Here is a 16,551-nt window from a genome sequence, read left to right on the forward strand (position 1 = left end):
AGGCCTTTTTAGCAGAGGCTCCAGGACCCTCAACAAAAACAAGAGCAGGGAGGTGGGCATAGGAGTACAATGGAGTGTGACAATAATAATGTGAAGGGGAAGATTACGGAGTTGTGTCATTTTAATTTTGTTATAGTGGGAAATACTAGCAATGACCTTGCTCTGGTGAATCCATATTGCAAATGTGTTTTTTAAGGCACTGTTTGTCTATTTATTGAATATCAGCATTTGGTAATTGAAGCTCAACTCAAGGCTGGTGAGAACCGACCTCTCTTCTGGCTGTTTGCAAATGTTGTTGCTCTGGACAAACATGTGAATAAGGGGCCATCAGCCATATTCTGCACGCAACCCCTTTGATGATTGACGATAAACATGTGTCACCTGCAAGCAGAGCCCGTTACTTGTGTCTAAATCATCTTCCTGCTATGGACAGCCCACTGTTTCCCACAGCAAGTCCGAAGCTTGAACTACAAGATTGTCTTGAGTATGGTAGGAAACCAAAGTTTATTTAATTCTGTACTATCACCACAAAAACTGAACTTCTTGAAGCAACGAAAATGCCATCAATTTCATGTGCTTATGGATGACAAGGACGTCCTGTCCTGTGGTGCACAGAGATGGAGAGGATTTTTGCCCTCCCTGTACACTACCCAGATGTCTACAACATCACCAGAAACACAAGACAGCCACTTTTTTGAAGTTCCTGGAGTGTTCCGGTAGCCATCTCTTTGCGCCCCAAAAGGAATTCTTTATTGTTGTTTTTGTATACATCCGACAATAGATTCGGAGACTGTGGTGACGCACATGTTAGTTACTGTTATTCCAGCTGTGGCAATATCAATTGGCATTAAAAAGGTAAGATTTGGGTGGGCGGAGCCTATACCTGTTGCGGTAGGACGTGTGTTTGAGGAGCTCCAGGTCTTACAATTTACTTAGGAGTAATTTTTCAACCTTAATTTAATTTTCTTTTTGGGATTCATACTCACACTTTCTGGGGCTATCCAAGAGGAGCCTGGTAAAAGCACTAGTAGTCACCCCTTATATCAACGGGTACCGAGACCTGTTTTTTGCCTTTCCAATATTGCGCCGTACCCCAAACTAATCATGAATGGAAAAAAAAAACTTAAAATTTGGACTAGTGACGCACATTTTATGCACGCTGTGGCAATTGCAATTTGCAATAAAAAATAATCTGCTAACAACAACCACTACCTACGACCACACCTGACTCCTGAAGTCATGCTTCAGTTATTAAGTCAAGATAAATTAATTTTTTTTTCTTTATTATGCGCAGCAGAGGCTCCAGGACCCTCGACAAAACCAGCAGCAGGAAAGAGGACATATGGCATCCTTTGGAAAAAATGATTATAGGAAAGGCATTGATTTCAGAAACACAGAGATCATTAGTTGCAAACGGTAAATCGAAAAAAACATTGATTAGACACCCAGTACACTTATTTTTCATTAGGCCTTTTTAATAAGATGCTCCCGGAGCCTCAACCGAAACAACAGCATCAAAAAGTACATATGGCATCCTTGTGAATAATAGATTACTGGAAAGGCATTGATTTTAGAAACCCGTGGATAATTTTTTGCAAACGTGGAATCTAAAAAAACATAGATTATACACCCAGTACACTTCTTTATCCTTAGGCCTTTTTAGCAGAGGCTCCAGGACCCTCCACAAAACCAGCAGCTTGAAAGAGGACATATGGCATCCTTTAGAAAATTAGATTACAGGAAAGGCATTGATTTTAGAAACACAGAGATCATTAGTTGCAACCGTGAAATCACAAAAAACTTCGATTATACACCAAGTACACTTATTTATCCTTAGGCCTTTTTAGCAGAGGCTCCAGGACCCTCCACAAAACCAGCAGCATGAAAGAGGACATATGGCATCCTTTAGAAAATTAGATTACAGGAAAGGCATTGATTTTAGAAACACAGAGATCATTAGTTGCAACCTTGAAATCACAAAAAACTTCGATTACACACCAAGTATACACTTATTTATCCTTAGGCCTTTTTAGCAGAGGCTCCAGGACCCTCCACAAAACCAGCAGCATGAAAGAAGGACATATGGCATACTTTAGAAAATTAGATTACAGGAAAGGCATTGATTTTAGAAACACAGAGATCATTAGTTGCAACCGTGAAATCTAAGAAAACATAGATTATACACCCAGTACACTTATTTATCCTAAGGCCTTTTTAGAAGAGTGTCCCGGAGCCTCAACAGAAAGAACAGCATGAAAGAGGACATATGGCATCCTTTTGAAAAATAGATTACAGGAAAGGCATTGATTTTAGAAATACAGAAAAAAATTGTTACAAACGGGAAATCTAAAAAAACATTGAATAGACACCCAGTACACTTCTTTATCCTTCGGCCTTTTTAGCAGAGGCTCCAGGACACTCAACAAAACCAGCAGTAGGAAAGAGGACATATGGCATCCTTTGTGAAAAAAAGATTATAGGAAAGGCATTGATTTTAGAAACCCGGGGATAATTTGTTGCAAACGTGAATTTTAATTAAAAAAAATGATTGGATGGACACCAGGTACAATTCTTTATCCATAAGGCCTTTTTATAAGAGGGTCCAGGACCCTCAAACAAAAAACCAGCAGGAAAGAGGACATATGGCATACCTTTGAACAATAGAGTACAGGAAAGTCATAGATTTTAGAAACCCATAGAATTTTTTTTTAAAATGTAAATTTGAATAAAAAAAATGATTCGATGGACAGCCAGTACACCTCTTTCTCCTTAGTCCTTTTTATAAGAGGGTCCTGGACCCTCAAAAAAAACACTAGCAGGAAAGAGGACGTATGGCATCCTTTTGAACAATAGAGTACAGGTACAGCATTGATTTTACAAACCCAGAGATCATTTTGGTCAAATGTTAAATAGAAAAATAAAAATGAGTGGCCAAACAGTACACCTCTTTCTCCTTAGGCCTTTTTATAAGATGGTCCTGGACACTCAAAAAAAACACCAGCAGGAAAGAGGACGTATGGCATCCTTTTGAACAATAGAGTACAGGTACGGCATTGATTTTACAAAACCAGAGATAATTTTGGTCAAATGAGAAATAGAAAATACTGGTACGGCATTGATTTGTGAAACCCACAGATAATTGTTTGTAAAAGTGAAATAGCACCAAAAACCATGCTTGGACTCCCACTCCAGGTCGTTCTCCTTCAGCTTTTTTATAAGAGGGTCCAGCACCCTCAACAGAAACAACTGCAGGAAACACCACCACATATGCCATCCTTTTGCACAAGCGAGAACAGGTATGGCATCCATTTTAGAAACCCAAAGATAATTGAGAGGAACCAGGAACATTTTTATAAAAACTGGATGGGGCAACCATTACTACAGGTCATTCTCCTTCAGCCTTTTTATATCATGGGCCACGACCCGCAACAGGCACAACAGCATGAAACAAAACATATGCCACCCTTTTGCACAATAGAGTACAGGTATGTCATAGATGGAACACGGAGATAATTTAGAGCAACCAAGAGACGGATAAAGATGCTTGGTCGGTCCTACTCTTTCAAATTTGTTGCATTTTGCGTTCAATTGAATGGTCCACCGGATATGAGTGGTGTGTAAAGTTGTACAATTCGTAACAGTTTAATCACTAGTGTTATGTGCCTTATTTTTTTTATTTGAGTTTTGTACCCACAGAGATGCAGCAGAGGCCAGAAAAATTAGGAATGTACAAATGACTGAAACATTGGGGTATTGTTGGAGCAACTGCTGTACCAGCGGCCAGAAAAATCGATGTTTGTAAAACATTTATAAAGTGCCCTAAAAGCTTGTGGCTTGAACACTAGTTGTTGGCGGATAAGTCCTCCGTCTTTATAACCAAAAAAAAAAAGGCCAGCCTGTGTACCAGTTGTAGCCCAAGGCAGCTCATATCATCATCAGTAGTTTTTTATTCAAATGTATCGCCCAATGTCAGTCCCTTCGGGATCAAGCCCTCATTCATTTTTATAAAAGTGAGATAGTCAAGGCTTTTTTGACCTAGGCGACTTCTCTTCTCAGTGACAAAACTTCCTGCTGCACTAAAAGTCCTTTCGGACAGGACACTTGAAGCGGGGCAGGCCAGAAGTTCCATTGCAAATTGGGATAGCTCAGGCCACAAGTCCAGGCTGCACACCCAGTAGTCAAGGGGTCCATCGCTCCTGAGAGTGTCGAGATCTGCAGTTAAAGCTAGGTAGTCTGCTACCTGTCGGTTGAGTCTTTCTCTAAGGCTGGATCCCGAAAGGCTCTGATGGTGCATGGAAGTTAAAAAGGTACGCATGTCCTCCATCAACAAGACGTCAGGAAAGTGCCCGGTCCTTGCCGCCATGGTCGTGGGAGGAGGAGGATTAATTTCATCTCTTCCCCTGTTACATTCCCGTGGTGCTGTGACATCACCCTTATACGCTGTGTAAAGCATAGTTTTTAATTTATTATGAAAATGCTCCATCCTTTCCGACTTGCGGGAATTTGGTAACATTTCAGGCACTTTATGCTTATACCGGGGGTCGAGGAGCGTGGACACCCAGTACAGGTCGTTCTCCTTCAGCTTTTTTATACGAGGGTCCCTCAACAGGCACGACAGAGTGAAAGAACCCATTTGAACAAGGTTGGATGCTGAGCTAATCATGTCGCGTTCCTCCTCCTCACTGATCTCACTGATGGTATCTTCTTCCCCCCAGCCACGTACAACACCACGGGTACCAGAGAGGTGACAACAACGAGCACCCTGGGATGCCTGTTGTGCTCGGTCTTCCTCCTCCTCCTCCTCCTCCTCAAAGCCACATTCCTCCTCTGACTCCTCTTCCTCACAATCCTCTTCCTGTGTTGCCGCAGGTCCAGCAAGCGATGCTGATTCGGCTGTTTGTGGGGGTGATGGACACCACAACTCTTCCTCTTCACGCTCATCTACTGCCTGATCCAGCACTCTTCGCAGGGCACGCTCCAGGAAGAAAACAAATGGTATGATGGTGCCTTCGGTGCGACTGACAAGGTCATACAAATACTCATTAACAGCTTTTTCTTGTTGGAGCAGGCGGTCAAACATTAGGAGTGTTGAATTCCACCGTGTCGGGCTGTCGCAAATCAAGCGCCTCACTGGCAGGTTGTTTCGACGCTGGATATCAGACAAGTGCACCATGGCCGTGTAGGAACGCCTGAAATGGCCACACACCTTCCTGGCCTGCTTCAGGACGTCCTGTAAGCCTGGGTACTTATGGACAAATCGTTGTACAATCAGATTACACACATGTGCCATGCACGGCACATGTGTCAACTTGCCCAATTTCAATGCCGCCACCAAATTACTTCCATTGTCAGAAACAACCTTGCCAATCTCCAGTTGGTGCGGTGTCAGCCACTGATCCACCTGTGCGTTCAGGGCGGTCAGGAGTGCTGGTGCGGTGTGACTCTCCGCTTTCAGGCAAGTCAACCCCAAGACGGCGTGACACTGCCGTACCCGGGATGTAGCATAGTACCTGGGGAGCTGGGGGGGTGCCATAGATGTGGAGCAAGACGCAGAAGTTGAAGAGGACTCAGCCGAGGAAGAGGTTATGGAAGAGGATGGAGTAGGAGGAGTAGAGGAGGTAGCAGCAGGCCTGCCTGCAAGTCGTGGCGGTGTCACCAACTCTTCTGCAGAGCCACGCATTCCATGCTTGTCAGAAGTCAGCAGGTTTACCCAATGCGCAGTGTAGGTGATATACCTGCCCTGACCATGCTTTGCAGACCAGCTATCCGTGGTCATATGGACCCTTGCCCCAACGCTGTGTGCCAGACATGCCATAACTTCCTTTCTCACAACAGAGTACAGGTTTGGGATTGCCTTTTGTGAAAATAAATTTCTACCAGGTACCTTCCACTGCGGTGTCCCAATAGATACAAATTTTTTGAAAGCATCAGACTCCACCAGCTTGTATGGTAAAAGCTGGCGGGCTAAGAGTTCAGACAAGCCAGCTGTCAGACGCCGGGCAAGGGGGTGACTTTGAGAAATTGGCTTCTTACGCTCAAACATGTCCTTGACAGACACCTGACTGTGAGCAGATGACCAGGAACTGCTACGTAAGAGAGACTGAGTGGAGGATGGTTGAGAGGGGGCAAGGAGGACAGCACTGGTTGACGTGGCTGAAGATGCTGGAGCAGGAGGAGGAGGGCGGCTTTCACTTTGTGTGCTGCTTCTACTCATGTGTTCTTCCCATCGGCCTTTGTGATGGGAGACCATGTGCCTTCGCAAAGCAGTTGTACCTAGGTGGCTGTTGGACTTCCCACGACTCAGTTTCTTTTGGCACAGGTTGCAAATGGCATCGCTGTTGTCAGAGGCAGACACACACAAAAATGCCACACTGCTGAGCTCTGCGATGACGGCATTCTGGTGGTGGCAACAGCATGCGTTGATGGGCGTCGGCGTGCTGTCTGGCTGACCCCGAGTGCCGATGCATGCTGTCTAACTGTGCCACTTGCTCCTTGAGAAGAGCTCCCCATGCTTCCAATTCGTCTCCTCCTCCTCTCTGTCTCCCCATCTGAACTTTCCCCCTCTTCTTCTTCTCTTCTAGCAGGCACCCACGTGACATCCACCGACACATCATCATCAACCGCTTCACTTGTATCTGAAACATCAAGAAAGGAAGCAGCAGCGGGTACAACATCACCATCATCATCACACCGTACCTCCATGTCGGTAATGCTGCCTGACTGAGACTGATCACTATTATCTACATCCTCTGTCAATGATGGTTGCGCATCACTCCTTTCTTCAAAATGATGTGTCAATAACTCCTGTGACAGATCAAGTGAAGCGGCTGTGGTGCTAGTGTTGGTGGTGGCGACAGGCGGCGGAGTGTCACTGGTCACTTGAGACCTGCCCAAAGCACAGCTGGACTTAGATGGTGCGTCAAGGTTAGGAGGACTAGCAGCGGAAGCTGAAGAAGATTGGGTTTCCTGTGTTAGCCATTCAACTAGGTCCTCCTCAGAAGTTTTTGCATCCCCCCTGGCACCCGGCGTCTGAACAATGTGCATATTTGTAGGGTCTAAAGGAATCACAGCACCACGACCACGGAACCTGCGGGGTGGCCTGCCTCTGCCTGTCATTTTTTTTTAAATGGACACTAACAATACTATTACACCAATTGAGTGGTGGCACTGTGAAAGTGGGCACAGTATACGCTGTGAGACTGACAACAACAAAAAAGACAGATGTTTTAAAAATCACAGGCCTAGATTTGGAGTTCGGCGGTAAAAGGGCTGTTAACGCTCCGCGGGCTTTTTTCTGGCCGCACCATAAATTTAACTCTGGTATCGAGAGTTCAAACAAATGCTGCGTTAGGCTCCAAAAAAGGAGCGTAGAGCATTTTTACCGCAAATGCAACTCTCGATACCAGAGTTGCTTACGGACGCGGCCGGCCTCAAAAACGTGCTCGTGCACGATTCCCCCATAGGAAACAATGGGGCTGTTTGAGCTGAAAAAAAACCTAACACCTGCAAAAAAGCAGCGTTCAGCTCCTAACGCAGCCCCATTGTTTCCTATGGGGAAACACTTCCTACGTCTGCACCTAACACTCTAACATGTACCCCGAGTCTAAAGACCCCTAACCTTACACTTATTAACCCCTAATCTGCCGCCCCCGCTATCGCTGACCCCTGCATATTTTTTTAAACCCCTAATCTGCCGCTCCGTAAACCGCCGCAACCTACGTTATCCCTATGTACCCCTAATCTGCTGCCCTAACATCGCCGACCCCTATATTATATTTATTAACCCCTAATCTGCCCCCCTCAACGTCGCCGACACCTGCCTACACTTATTAACCCCTAATCTGCCGAGCGGACCTGAGCGCTACTATAATAAAGTTATTAACCCCTAATCCGCCTCACTAACCCTATCATAAATAGTATTAACCCCTAATCTGCCCTCCCTAACATCGCCGACACCTACCTTCAATTATTAACCCCTAATCTTCCGATCGGAGCTCACCGCTATTCTAATAAATGGATTAACCCCTAAAGCTAAGTCTAACCCTAACACTAACACCCCCCTAAGTTAAATATAATTTTTATCTAACGAAATAAATTAACTCTTATTAAATAAATGATTCCTATTTAAAGCTAAATACTTACCTGTAAAATAAATCCTAATATAGCTACAATATAAATTATAATTATATTATAGCTATTTTAGGATTAATATTTATTTTACAGGTAACTTTGTAATTATTTTAACCAGGTACAATAGCTATTAAATAGTTAAGAACTATTTAATAGTTACCTAGTTAAAATAATAACAAATTTACCTGTAAAATAAATCCTAACCTAAGATATAATTAAACCTAACACTACCCTATCAATAAAATAATTAAATAAACTACCTACAATTACCTACAATTAACCTAACACTACACTATCAATAAATTAATTAAACACAATTCCTACAAATAAATACAATTAAATAAACTAGCTAAAGTACAAAAAATAAAAAAGAACTAAGTTACAGAAAATAAAAAAATATTTACAAACATAAGAAAAATATTACAACAATTTTAAACTAATTACACCTACTCTAAGCCCCCTAATAAAATAACAAAGCCCCCCAAAATAAAAAATTCCCTACCCTATTCTAAATTAAAAAAGTTACAAGCTCTTTTACCTTACCAGCCCTGAACAGGGCCCTTTGCGGGGCATGCCCCAAGAATTTCAGCTCTTTTGCCTGTAAAAAAAAACATACAATACCCCCCCCCCAACATTACAACCCACCACCCACATACCCCTAATCTAACCCAAACCCCCCTTAAATAAATCTAACACTAATCCCCTGAAGATCTTCCTACCTTGTCTTCACCATCCAGGTATCACCGATCCGTCCTGGCTCCAAGATCTTCATCCAACCCAAGCGGGGGTTGGCGATCCATAATCCGGTGCTGAAGAGGTCCAGAAGAGGCTCCAAAGTCTTCCTCCTATCCGGCAAGAAGAGGACATCCGGACCGGCAAACATCTTCTCCAAGCGGCATCTTCGATCTTCTTCCATCCGGAGCGAAGTGGCAGGATCCTGAAGACCTCCAGCGCGGAACATCCATCCGGACCGACGACTGAACGACGAATGACTGTTCCTTTAAGGGACGTCATCCAAGATGGCGTCCCTCGAATTCCGATTGGCTGATAGGATTCTATCAGCCAATCGGAATTAAGGTAGGAATTTTCTGATTGGCTGATGGAATCAGCCAATCAGAATCTAGTTCAATCCGATTGGCTGATCCAATCAGCCAATCAGATTGAGCTCGCATTCTATTGGCTGTTCCGATCAGCCAATAGAATGCGAGCTCAATCTGATTGGCTGATTGGATCGGCCAATCGGATTGAACTAGATTCTGATTGGCTGATTCCATCAGCCAATCAGAAAATTCCTACCTTAATTCCGATTGGCTGATAGAATCCTATCAGCCAATCGGAATTCGAGGGACGCCATCTTGGATGACGTCCCTTAAAGGAACAGTCATTCGTCGTTCAGTCGTCGGTCCGGATGGATGTTCCGCGCTGGAGGTCTTCAGGATCCTGCCACTTCGCTCCGGATGGAAGAAGATCGAAGATGCCGCTTGGAGAAGATGTTTGCCGGTCCGGATGTCCTCTTCTTGCCGGATAGGAGGAAGACTTTGGAGCCTCTTCTGGACCTCTTCAGCACCGGATTATGGATTGCCAACCCCAGCTTGGGTTGGATGAAGATCTTGGAGCCAGGACGGATCGGTGATACCTGGATGGTGAAGACAAGGTAGGAAGATCTTCAGGGGATTAGTGTTAGGTTTATTTAAGGGGGGTTTGGGTTAGATTAGGGGTATGTGGGTGGTGGGTTGTAATGTTGGGGGGGGGGTATTGTATGTTTTTTTTTACAGGCAAAAGAGCTGAAATTCTTGGGGCATGCCCCGCAAAGGGCCCTGTTCAGGGCTGGTAAGGTAAAAGAGCTTGTAACTTTTTTAATTTAGAATAGGGTAGGGAATTTTTTATTTTGGGGGGCTTTGTTATTTTATTAGGGGGCTTAGAGTAGGTGTAATTAGTTTAAAATTGTTGTAATATTTTTCTTATGTTTGTAAATATTTTTTTATTTTCTGTAACTTAGTTCTTTTTTATTTTTTGTACTTTAGCTAGTTTATTTAATTGTATTTATTTGTAGGAATTGTGTTTAATTAATTTATTGATAGTGTAGTGTTAGGTTAATTGTAGGTAATTGTAGGTAGTTTATTTAATTATTTTATTGATAGGGTAGTGTTAGGTTTAATTATATCTTAGGTTAGGATTTATTTTACAGGTAATTTTGTTATTATTTTAACTAGGTAACTATTAAATAGTTCTTAACTATTTAATAGCTATTGTACCTGGTTAAAATAATTACAAAGTTGCCTGTAAAATAAATATTAATCCTAAAATAGCTATAATATAATTATAATTTATATTGTAGCTATATTAGGGTTTATTTTACAGGTAAGTATTTAGCTTTAAATAGGAATCATTTATTTAATAAGAGTTAATTTATTTCGTTAGATAAAAATTATATTTAACTTAGGGGGGTGTTAGTGTTAGGGTTAGACTTAGCTTTAGGGGTTAATCCATTTATTAGAATAGCGGTGAGCTCCGATCGGAAGATTAGGGGTTAATAATTGAAGGTAGGTGTCGGCGATGTTAGGGAGGGCAGATTAGGGGTTAATACTATTTATGATAGGGTTAGTGAGGCGGATTAGGGGTTAATAACTTTATTATAGTAGCGCTCAGGTCCGCTCGGCAGATTAGGAGTTAATAAGTGTAGGCAGGTGTTGGCGACGTTGTGGGGGGCAGATTAGGGGTTAATAAATATAATATAGGGGTCGGCGGTGTTAGGGGTAGCAGATTAGGGGTACATAGGGATAACGTAGGTGGCGGCGCTTTGCGGTCGGAAGATTAGGGGTTAATTATTTTAAGTAGCTGGCGGCGATGTTGTGGGGGGCAGGTTAGGGGTTAATAAATATAATATAGGGGTCGGCGGTGTTAGGGGTAGCAGATTAGGGGTACATAAGTATAACGTAGGTGGCGGTCGGCAGATTAGGGGTTAAAAATTTTAATCGAGTGGCGGCGATGTGGGGGGAGCTCGGTTTAGGGGTACATAGGTAGTTTATGGGTGTTAGTGTACTTTAGGGTACAGTAGTTAAGAGCTTTATAAACCGGCGTTAGCCAGAAAGCTCTTAACTCCTGCTATTTTCAGGCGGCTGGAATCTTGTCGTTAGAGCTCTAACGCTCACTTCAGAAACGACTCTAAATACCAGCGTTAGAAAGATCCCATTGAAAAGATAGGATACGCAAATGGCGTAGGGGGATCTGCGGTATGGAAAAGTCGCGGCTGAAAAGTGAGCGTTAGACCCTTTAATCACTGACTCCAAATACCAGCGGGCGCCCAAAACCAGCGTTAGGAGCCTCTAACGCTGGTTTTGACGGCTACCGCCGAACTCCAAATCTAGGCCACAAATTGTTAATTTTTTTAAAATATTACTAGTACTGTGGCAACAAATATGATTGTTTGGCACTATTTGGCAAATGAGCCTGTCTGGCACACACGCTGGGAGAAAGGAAACTGCAATTCAATGGCACTAGGAGACTGAAGAATCACAGTCAAAACAGTTATGATTAACAAAAATTCCAATCCTGTTACAATAAATATGAGTGGTGGCACTAATTGGCTAGTTGGGACTGGCACACAGGCAGGCAGGCAGGAGGAAAATGCAATTCAAGAGCACTAGTAGACTGCAGATTGACAGTCAAAACAGTGTTGATTGACAAATTTTGCAATACTGTTAAAAGAAATATGATTGCTAGCACTAATTGGATAGTTGGGCCTGGCACACAGGCTGGCAGGCAGTAGAAAAGTGCAATTCAATGACACAAGCAAAATGAGGATTAAGATCAACCATCAAGATTTTTTTTATTTTAATTAGTAACTATACTGTGACAACAATTAGGATTGGTGTAAATAGTTGGCAAGACGGCCTGGCACAAAAGGATGGCAAGCAGGAGGGAGATGCAATTCAAGGACACTAGGAGACTGATTAATGACAGTCAAAACAGTGATGATTGACAATTTTTGCAATACTGTTAAAAGAAATATGATTGCTGACAACAATTGGCTAGGTGGGCCTGGCTCACAGCAGGCTGCAAGGCAGGAGGAAAGTGTTATTCAATGGCACCAGCAAACTGACGATTCAAATCACAGCAACTATTACCAAAAATTTTAATATTTAATTATTAGAATACTGTCACAACAAATATGATTGGTGTAAATATTTTTTAAGTAGGCCTGGCACACAGGCTTGGAAGGCTGTAGAAAAGTGCAATTCAAAGGCACGAGCAAACTGAGGGTTAAGATCATCAACAATAAAGATTTTTTTTATTGTAATTAGTAACTATACTGTGACAAAATATTTGGATTGGTGTAAATAGTTGGCAAGACGGCCTGGCACAAAAGGATGGCAGGCAGGAGGGAGATGCAATTCAAGGACACTAGGAGACTGATTAGTGACACTCTAAACAGTGATGATTGACAATTTTTGCAATAATGTTAACAGAAATATGATTGCTGACAACAATTGGCTAGGTGGGCCTGGCTCACAGCAGGCTGCAAGGCAGGAGGAAAGTGCTATTCAATGGCACCAGCAAACTGAGGATTCAAATCACAGCAACTATTACCAAAAATTTTAATTTTTAATTATTAGAATACTGTCACAACAAATATGATTGGTGTAAATATTTTTTAAGTAGGCCTGGCACACAGGCTTGGAAGGCTGTAGAAAAGTGCAATTCAAAGGCACGAGCAAACTGAGGGTTAAGATCATCAACAATAAAAAATTTTTTAATTGTAATTAGTAACTATACTGTGACAAAATATTTGGATTGGTGTAAATAGTTGGCAAGACAGCCTGGCACAAAAGGATGGCAGGCAGGAGGGAGATGCAATTCAAGGACACTAGGAGACTGATTACTGACAGTCTAAACAGTGATGATTGACAATTTTTGAAATACTGTTAACAGAAATATGATTGCTGACAACAATTGGCTAGGTGGGCCTGGCTCACAGCATGCTGCAAGGCAGGAGGAAAGTGCTATTTAATGGCACCAGCAAACTGAGGATTCAAATCACAGCAACTATTACCAAAAATTTTAATTTTTAATGATTAGAATACTGTCCCAACAAATATGATTGGTGTAAATATTTTTTAAGTAGGCCTGGCACACAGGCTTGGAAGGCTGTAGAAAAGTGAAATTCAAAAGCACGAACAAACTGAGTATTAAGATCATCAACAATAAAGATTTATTTAATTTTAATTATTAACTATACTGTGACAAAAAATTTGGATTGGTGTAAATAGTTGGCAAGACGGCCTGGCACAAAAGGATGGCAGGCAGGAGGGAGATGCAATTCAAGGAAACTAGGAGACTGATTACTGACAGTCTAAACAGTGATGATTGACAATTTTTGCAATACTGTTAACAGAAATATGATTGCTGACAACAATTGGCTAGGTGGGCCTGGCTCACAGCAGGCTGCAAGGCAGGAGGAAAGTGCTATTCAATGGCACCAGCAAACTGAGGATTCAAATCACAGCAACTATTACCAAAAATTTTAATTTTTAATTATTAGAATACTGTCACAACAAATATGATTGGTGTAAATATTTTTTAAGTAGGCCTGGCACATAGTCTTGGAAGGCTGTAGAAAAGTGCAATTCAAAGGCACGAGCAAACTGAGGATTAAGATCAACACTAAAAATTTTTTTTATTTAAATTAATAACTATACTGTCTGTGACAACAATTATGATTGGTGTAAATTGTTGGCTAGACGGCCTGGCACAAAAGGCTGGCAGTGGCAGGCAGGAGGTAAATGAAATTCAATGGCACTAGGAGACTGAATATTTGCAGTCCAAAAAATTATGATTTTTTTTTTAATTACTGTTACAAGAATTGTGATTGGTGCCACTAATTGGCTACTTGGGCCTGGCAGACAGGCTGGCAGATATGAGTCGTGGATGGTAGGTAGGGCAGCAATTTAACACAGTATACTGTGTAAGTGACAAAAACACAGGACTGATAGAAAATTAAGTTACATTACACTAGCAAAATATTTAAAAATTTTAGATTTTAATATTAAAATTATGTTAAGAAGTGCAATGCACATATGACTCTATGAGTGGTCGCACTGGCTGGCTGCTACGTAGAGCAGCAATTATAACAACAGTATGCTGTGTAAGTCAGATAGACAGTTAGACACAGGCCTGATAGAAAATACAATTAGATTACACTAGCATAATGATTTAAAGACTTTTTTTTGCAAATTTTAAGAAAAAGGTTAAGCACATACATATGAGTCGTGGTTGATAGCCTTGGAAGGGCAGCTATTAAAAACAGTAGGCTATGTATGTCGGATACACACACGCCTGATAGAAAATACTATTAGATTACACTAGAAAAATGATTGAAATTATTTTTTGGGGGGGGAAATTAAAAAAAGGTTAAACACATATGAGTCGTGGCTCATAGACTAGGGAGGGCAGCAAGTAAACACAGTAGGCTCTCTATGTCAGCAAAACACACAGGCTGGATAGAAAATTAGATTTGATTACACTAGCAAACAAATTTAAACTTTTTTTTTTTATATTAAAATTAAGGTGGGGGCGGGGCTGACTGCCGAGCTAAATGGATGCAACTAGAAGGAGCTCCTGAGAGGAATAGCGATTAAACTTATTATTAGCTTACTAGAGACTGGTATTTGGGGTGATTTTTGCCCATGAGCTACAGGGGTCACATACCCCAAGTACATAGCTCTTAAAAGACAGTGAACAAGGGAAGAGAGGACTTTACAATACTGCCTTATTGAGCTGCCGCTCCAGACTGAAGCGCCATCTTTGAAGAGCGTGCTTTACTGCCCGACATGATGACCCAAACGAGTCTCCTTTTTCAGGTGCAAACTCTGTTTGCTGAATTTGAGCACCGGATACACTGCAGATTTGACCGGCTCATGGAACTCATGGGCATAGAGGAAGACCGGGCTGAGCCACTTAAAGCTGAAGACACTATTCCCGGGCTCCAACACAGCGGCCTATATAACAATGAGGACTACGCTCCCAAGGGGACTGGCAAATCGGGGAACAGTAAGACCTACATGGAGGAGCTAATAGAAGGAGGACAGGAATGTGCAACCACCGAGACGCTGCATAAGACCGATACCTGTGCCGGGAAGGACCCTCCGCCTAGCGCCTGTACGTCAGTGAAAATGATGGACTTACCAGCAGCCATCCTCCTGCCTGCCGAGCCAGACCCCGCATCGCGCAAGAACGGAACATTGGCGGCTCAGGTTGAGCAACTCTATCCCGGTTTGCTGGGGGAGAGTGAGACGGGGCGGGAGGATGCAGCGTAATTGCTACACATCCGGGACGTTGCCACACTGGGGGTCCTCGCCAAGAGGCGGAGAAGGTACTTGTTCTTTGTGTGGGGGGCGTCTGGTGGTGCGGCCACTCGTGTTTTGTTTAATTCCCAGAGCGGGGACTGTACTAGGTCATGGAACCTGGGAGATACCCCCCTTCCCAGAGAGCTGTGCTCACTTCAACTAGAGCGATCTGGAATTGGGTAATGGAAACACTAAGAACTATTGGGCCGGGTGGGAACTTCATACACTGCCCACTGCCCTGCTCTCCAATTTATCCCTGTCCCGGGCTGACTTATAAAGTTGGAGGTTGTCATACATATTGTTTTTGCCATGCTTAACTATACTTCCTTTACAGGGCTCATGTGTGACGCCCCTGGACTGTTTTAGTACAGGATTATACAAATGTATGCAACCTAAACCCTCTATTTTTTCTATCTTCTATTCTAGAATGTTGAATATGATCTAGACTAAGAGACGGTATTGGTTGAGAAATAGGACTATGTTTACATTGTGATGCTGTAAGCAACATTCATATGTATTTGCCCGCTTGTCAGTGCTATATCATTATCCCCTGCTGTGCATTAGTAGATAAGTTATGAAGGCTCACAGTAGCCTGAGATGTGCACATGAAGAACGGGACAATGCTGTTTTACTGTTCACTAAAAGAGAACATTAGATATGGATTCACACTCACAGGACATAAACGTTATTCTATTGTTGAAGCCTGGAGACTTAAATCTCTTAAACTACTTGAGCTATGACATTGACTGCCATGCAATGTTTTATTTTATATTACATCATTACTCACTAATGCTTAGTATCAATGTTATTTGGATAGATTGGAAGAAAGTCTACATACCACATCAGTATATTACCATGTATGATCAACTTAGAGCTCTGTCTATAATGTACATTCTAGTTAAGACTGTCCACATGCTTAGGTGTCCTTATTCAGACAGACATAATGTTAAGTTATTCTATCTATATCTCCAGGCCCTATGTTATGAATGTAAGCTAACAATAGTAAGATCTGTCATTTTTGGCTATCCCTCTGCCCGCCCCCCCTCCCCCTCCCCCTTCCTCTCCTCCTTCCTCT

Source organism: Bombina bombina, chromosome 3, assembly GCF_027579735.1.
Source record: "Bombina bombina isolate aBomBom1 chromosome 3, aBomBom1.pri, whole genome shotgun sequence".
In the NCBI taxonomy this organism is placed as follows: domain Eukaryota; kingdom Metazoa; phylum Chordata; class Amphibia; order Anura; family Bombinatoridae; genus Bombina; species Bombina bombina.